Source organism: Malania oleifera, chromosome 1 (assembly GCF_029873635.1).
Source record: "Malania oleifera isolate guangnan ecotype guangnan chromosome 1, ASM2987363v1, whole genome shotgun sequence".
In the NCBI taxonomy this organism is placed as follows: Eukaryota; Viridiplantae; Streptophyta; class Magnoliopsida; order Santalales; family Ximeniaceae; genus Malania; species Malania oleifera.
This window is the reverse complement of record NC_080417.1, coordinates 145,544,608-145,550,607: the sequence shown is the minus strand read 5'-3', so window position 1 is coordinate 145,550,607 and position 6,000 is coordinate 145,544,608.

Genomic DNA, 6,000 nt, shown 5'->3' with positions numbered 1-6,000 from the left:
CTAGAGTGAGAATGGCCTAGAAAGCTCTTTAGGGGAGGGTGAGTGTTCATCAATCATTGTAAAACTCACTAGCAATTGTCAACGTGCTTAGCCTACTTGCCTCCCTCGCTAAGTACAACATGTCAACGGAGGATTTGTTAATGAATTACGTTTGCTTCAATATTTACTGCTTGGTTGCCACGGCTTTCATGAATTGATTATTATTTCCGCTGCTATCTGATTGAATGTTAATGAAAGTGTTCCGTGGATGAATGTTGGTAAACAAAAGGCTGGCTAGTTAAGCAAGAGTGCTTTAGCTAGCGCCGCACGGCCCTTCACAACGGTGTGAAAAAGGCGGACCGTGACATTTGGTATCAGAGCCCAAGTCGGTGACACTTGGTGAGAGCCCAAGGTTGAGTTGCTACGTGAATTCGATATCCTTCGTTGTTGGGTTTGGAAAGCTTTGGTAAGTGACCATGGTACCAAACAATGCTGAGAGGATCAGCGTGCTGGAAGCACAGGTTGAAGAGTCAACCAACACTATGGCCGCGGAGGTGGCCCAGATGAGAGAACTTGTTGATGAAGTGAGGGGATCACAAAAACATCAAGCAGGTTTGATAGGCGACATGTCAGAGGACTTTCGCCACACTGTGGAAACTTTGCAAGCCCGGATGGCAGATCTGGATGCAAAGGTAAATGTGATTGTTCTTGCTATGGGGAACTCCAACACTCCGGGAGTCAGCAAGACCAAGGTGCCAGAACCCAGGACGTATGGGGGTGCCCGAGATGCCAAGGAGTTAGAGAACTTCTTGTTTGATGTGGAGCAGTACTTTCGCGTTGTGAGGATGACCTCAGAACAGGCAAAGGTGGATACTGCAACCATGTACTTGGTTGGTGATGCCAAACTGTGGTGGCGTACCAAGTACAGAGAAATTGAAAATGGAAGCTGTGTGATTGATAGTTGGGCAGACTTGAGGAGAGAGCTCAAGGCCCAATTCTTTCCTGAGAACGTTGAGTATAATGCAAGGAGAAAACTGAGAGATCTCAAGCATACGGGTTCAATCAGTGACTATGTGAAACAATTTTCTGCTTTAATGTTGGATATTCGAGATATGTCGGAGAAGGACAAGTTGTTCTATTTTCTAGAGGGGATGAAACCGTGGGCAAGAACTGAACTTCACAGGCAAAGGGTTCAAGACTTGTCAACTGCACAAGCGGCTGCAGAACGCTTGACAGACTACGCTGGTGATGAGACCACTTCGTCCAAACGGTTTGGCGGAGAGGGAAACGGTGGAAAGTCTTTCAAGAATGGCAAACCCAAGAGTGGGGGGAGCCGACCCTAATTCATCAACCTCACAGGAAGCTTCGTCGTCTCGAGGGTTCAACACACCCAATGGAAAGGGGAAGAGTAAAATTGAGTGTTTCTTGTGTCGAGGTCCTCATAGAGTTTTTGAGTGCCCTCACAAAGCATCACTTAATGCCTTACAAGCTTCTATTGCAGAACAGGCAGTGGAAGACGATGGGGAAGAGGATGAAGCCCCGAGGGTGGGTTCAGTGCGGTTAGTGAACGCATTGGAAAAGCAGGCCAAAACACCGAAAGTTACACGAGCAAAAGGGTTAATGTTTGTGGACTTGAGGATAAATGGGAAGAGTACTCGCGCTATGGTGGATACGGGAGCTACTCATAATTTTGTTTCGCAGTTGGAAGCAGGAAGACTCAACTTATCCTTAGAGAAGGATACAGGACGCGTGAAAGCAGTTAACTCTGTAGCCCAGCCTACTCTGGGAGTAGCCAAGCAAGTGGTTATAAAGCTTGGACAGTGGGAAGGTCATGCGAATTTCACAGTGGTGCCATTGGATGACTATCCAGTCATTCTAGGAACGGAGTTCCTAATGGGGACGAGGGCAGTGCTGATGCCTTCGGCTGGTTCCCTGTGTCTGATGGGAGATCACTCGTGCATGGTGCAAGTCGTTGCAACGAAAGGAGACGAAGGGAAGTCCCTTTCAGCCATACAACTCAATGAAGGATTGGGTCAGGGTGAGCAGACACGTCTAGCCACGGTGGTGGTAGACAAAGAAGTAGGCCAAGAGCTGGAGCCTACGCCCATCCAAGCGGTGTTGGATGAGGATAAGGAGGTGTTGCCGGATAAGCTGCCTCAAAATTTGCCTTCACGACGGACTGTGGAGCAAGAGATCAAGTTGTTATCAGGAGTGAAACCACCTGCTAAAAGGCCATGTTGGATTGCGCCTCGAGAGATAGTAGAGTTGGGGAAGCAGCTTGATGAAGTGGAAGCGGGATGTGTTCGCCCTTCCAAAACACCGTTGGGAGTATCGGTGTCGTTTCAGAGGAAACATGAAGAGCATCTATGGAAGGTGTTCGACAGGCTGAAGGGAAACAGTCTGAATTTGAAGAAGGAGAATTTCTCTTTCGCTCGGAGGAGCAACAAATTCCTTGGTCAAGTCGTTGAACAAGGTCGTATCCGGAGGGGTATGGAGAAGGTAAGGATGGTTCAAGAATGGAAGATCCCCACGACAGTGAAGGAGTTGCGTTCCTTTCTTGGCCTTACTGGTTACTGCAGGAAGTTCGTTAAGGGGTATTCGTGGAGAATGACTCCAATGACAGGACTACTGGGAAGGTATTATTGGCCGCACACGCGGGATGATGTGGTTGATTATACCAAAACTTGTCTCACTTTCCAACAAGACAAGGGGGAGCGGAAGAAGTATGGTACTTTCATGGCCGCACCAAAGTACTGTTCGGCAGAGGGGACGACACAATTGTTCCTTGTGACTATTGTGAAACATTGGGGTTTTCCCCAAGTTATTATTTGTGACCAAGATTTAATGTTCACTGACAACTTCTTAACAGAGTTTTTCAGGATATTCAGGTCACACCTTGACATCTCTTCGAGTTATCATCGACAGACAGACGAACAGATGAAGAGATTCAGAGAGCTACTAGATGAGTACTTGTGCCATTTTGTCAACGACAACCAGAAGAATGGCGTGCAACTACTTCATGTGGCTCCATTCTGTGGCAACGCCCAAAGGCGCTCAACTACCAACAAGAGCCCTATTGAGCTTGTTACAGGCCAGCTGCCGCTGTTACCTCACACAGTGGGCGAGCCGTACAGACGAAAGAGTCCTAAGGCATACATCTTCACCAGTGAAGGGAGACAGAATGCAGACTTTGCCCAAGCCTATCTGGAGAAAGCTTCTAAGCAGATGAAGAAGTGGGCAGATCAACAGAGAAAACCGCAATTTCATGTCAATTGCCTCAAGCCATTCAACGCCAACACCAACGACCTGAGCAGAAGTCAGTCAAACAGCGCAGAGTTGAAGACAGTGCAACCTGACAGACATGATGTTAAAGAGATCCTTGCAGACCGAAAGTTCATATCCTCAAGGAAGAAGCGGCAGAAGTTCCTAGTGAAGTGGAAGTGCCTTGATGACAGAGAAATCAGCTGGATTTCTGCGGAAGATATTCAACTATTCGTGGACAAATTTGAAGTGTACCTACCGCCAAAAGTCTACGAGGACGTCGACCGCATAAGTGGGGGAGAATGTCACGGGCTAAGCTTGTTCAGGGCATTATGCTTGCCTATGACCGCTTATCTCGTGTGTTTGGGATGGGTTTCCATCATGTAAATACTAGTGTAGGGTTATTTTCTAGTATTTCTTTCATTGTAAGCCAAATAAGGCAGTATGACTCCTCGGTCACTTTGATGTTTCCTAGTGCTAGAGTGAGAATGGCCTAGAAAGCTCTTTAGGGGAGGGTGAGTGTTCATCAATCATTGTAAAACTCACTAGCAATTGTCAACGTGCTTAGCCTACTTGCCTCCCTCGCTAAGTACAACATGTCAACGGAGGATTTGTTAATGAATTACGTTTGCTTCAATATTTACTGCTTGGTTGCCACGGCTTTCATGAATTGATTATTATTTCCGCTGCTATCTGATTGGATGTTAATGAAAGTGTTCCGTGGATGAATGTTGGTAAACAAAAGGCTGGCTAGTTAAGCAAGAGTGCTTTAGCTAGCGCCGCACGGCCCTTCACAACGGTGTGAAAAAGGCGGACCGTGACAGATGGGTAATCATCGTGTCGATAGTAGTGTATATTTTATTTTTTGAGTACAATGGTGCCATAGTTAAAAAAAACAAAAAACAAAAAATATGACTAGACCCTTAGCGCTTTATGCATCCGTTTATAAATGAGTCAATTCAAATTTAACCTACTTAAGTTTAAATTATTAATAAAGGACCCAATTCAAACCCAACTCTTGAATCGTTTTGCCACCCTTAAGGCTCACAAGGAGAAGGTGCTCCATGAGACCACATCCAAGAGTTTTTTCAGCTCTTTTTCTTAGTTTGTGAGTACAAAAATAAAATATCAATTTTTGGCATCAACAATATAAATTACTATCTAATTTATTTTGTATTAATTTCATTATGTTCTTTGAATAACAGCAAATGATGTGCATCCAAATAATAAAACTCACATAATAATTAATTTTTACACCAATATGAGGTACTTTAATAAGAGTATACAAAAATTAGTATAATAATTCTGCCTAAATTAATTCTCTCATTAATACATATCTATCACTTGTTATTAGTTCAAATGAGTCAAAAGTACAGACTCTGAAAATATAATTGTAGATTCTAGCATCATTTTACTAAGAAATTATTTGTTTTACAATTTAATTTTTTCTTAAAAGAAGTAGACTTATCAAATGTCTAGTATGTATGAATAAATATTTTTAATTTAATATTTATTTTTTATGTTTTTAATTTCATTTCAAATTTTGCAATATTTTTATGGGGCTAATTATTTTTTGTGTACTTTATTGATTTTAAAAAAAATAAATTAAAATTTTTAAAACAAGAAGGACGACAACATACATGAATTGCTTTTCCACACTTGAAAAACGAGAACATAGTAGACTTAAGGGTGCATGTCCCCACACTTGAAAAACGAGAGCTAGGGTGCCGGGGGCTGGCTCAGGGAATCTGCATTGGGATGCTTGACAGGATAATTTTTGGTTCAATTTCTGTCTTGCTGAGTAAAATTCTGAATTTATCTTCTTAGTTGTAGAAAAGACAATGTACACGAACAATTAATCTGAGTATCTCGTAACGTAGTTCTTGATAATTGATATTTGGTTGGCTGAGCGCATGCCAAAAAAAATCCTATTGCTCTATAATTAATAACGATGGAAAAGTCTGGTGCAGCTTAGGACACCTGACCGATATCAAATGGAAAAAAAAAAAAGGTAATAATGATGGAAAAGTGTCAAGTGCATTGGCGTTTACTTGGCATTAGTTTCCAAACCTTCTTGTAGATTTTTTTCTTTTGTGTCTATTAGATGCCCTGGGTCTGGACGATGTTAAAATTTTGTGTGGAGTTACATTGGGTTTTTTTTTTTCTTTTTTTAAAATCGGGTCAAATAAATATTAGATATTTTCAAAGCATGAATCAATAGATTTTATGGTAAGGGATTCCGATATTATCACACACCAATCCGTGGAATTTCATGTGTGGAGCAAGTGATTGGTAGAATTTTCTTATACTAGTATATAATTTTCATAAACGGATCGTGATTAAACGGGTTTGGATTCAGATTTGGGTTGATCCGTTTATTAACGAGTGACTACTAAGTAAACACAAACTTGTTCGTTTAATAAACGGATCACTTGTTTAAAAAATATAATTTATTTATTTTAATATTTTATATAAAATGATATTTTTTAAATAAAAAAACACTATTTTTTATTTTTAAACGGGTCATAGACAGGTCACCCGACCCAAACCCGCTTATCATATTTAATAAATGGGTCGGGTCCAAATTGATTCTCTTATAAATGGGTTAACTTATATAAAACCCAAATCTGATTTAAACGGATGAGTCACGGGTCACCTATCGGGTTTCGACCCATTTTGTCACCCTTGCTATTTTATATACATATGTAAGTCTATGAAAAATTTGAGTGACCATTTTAATGTTTTAAGTTTTCGTATGAG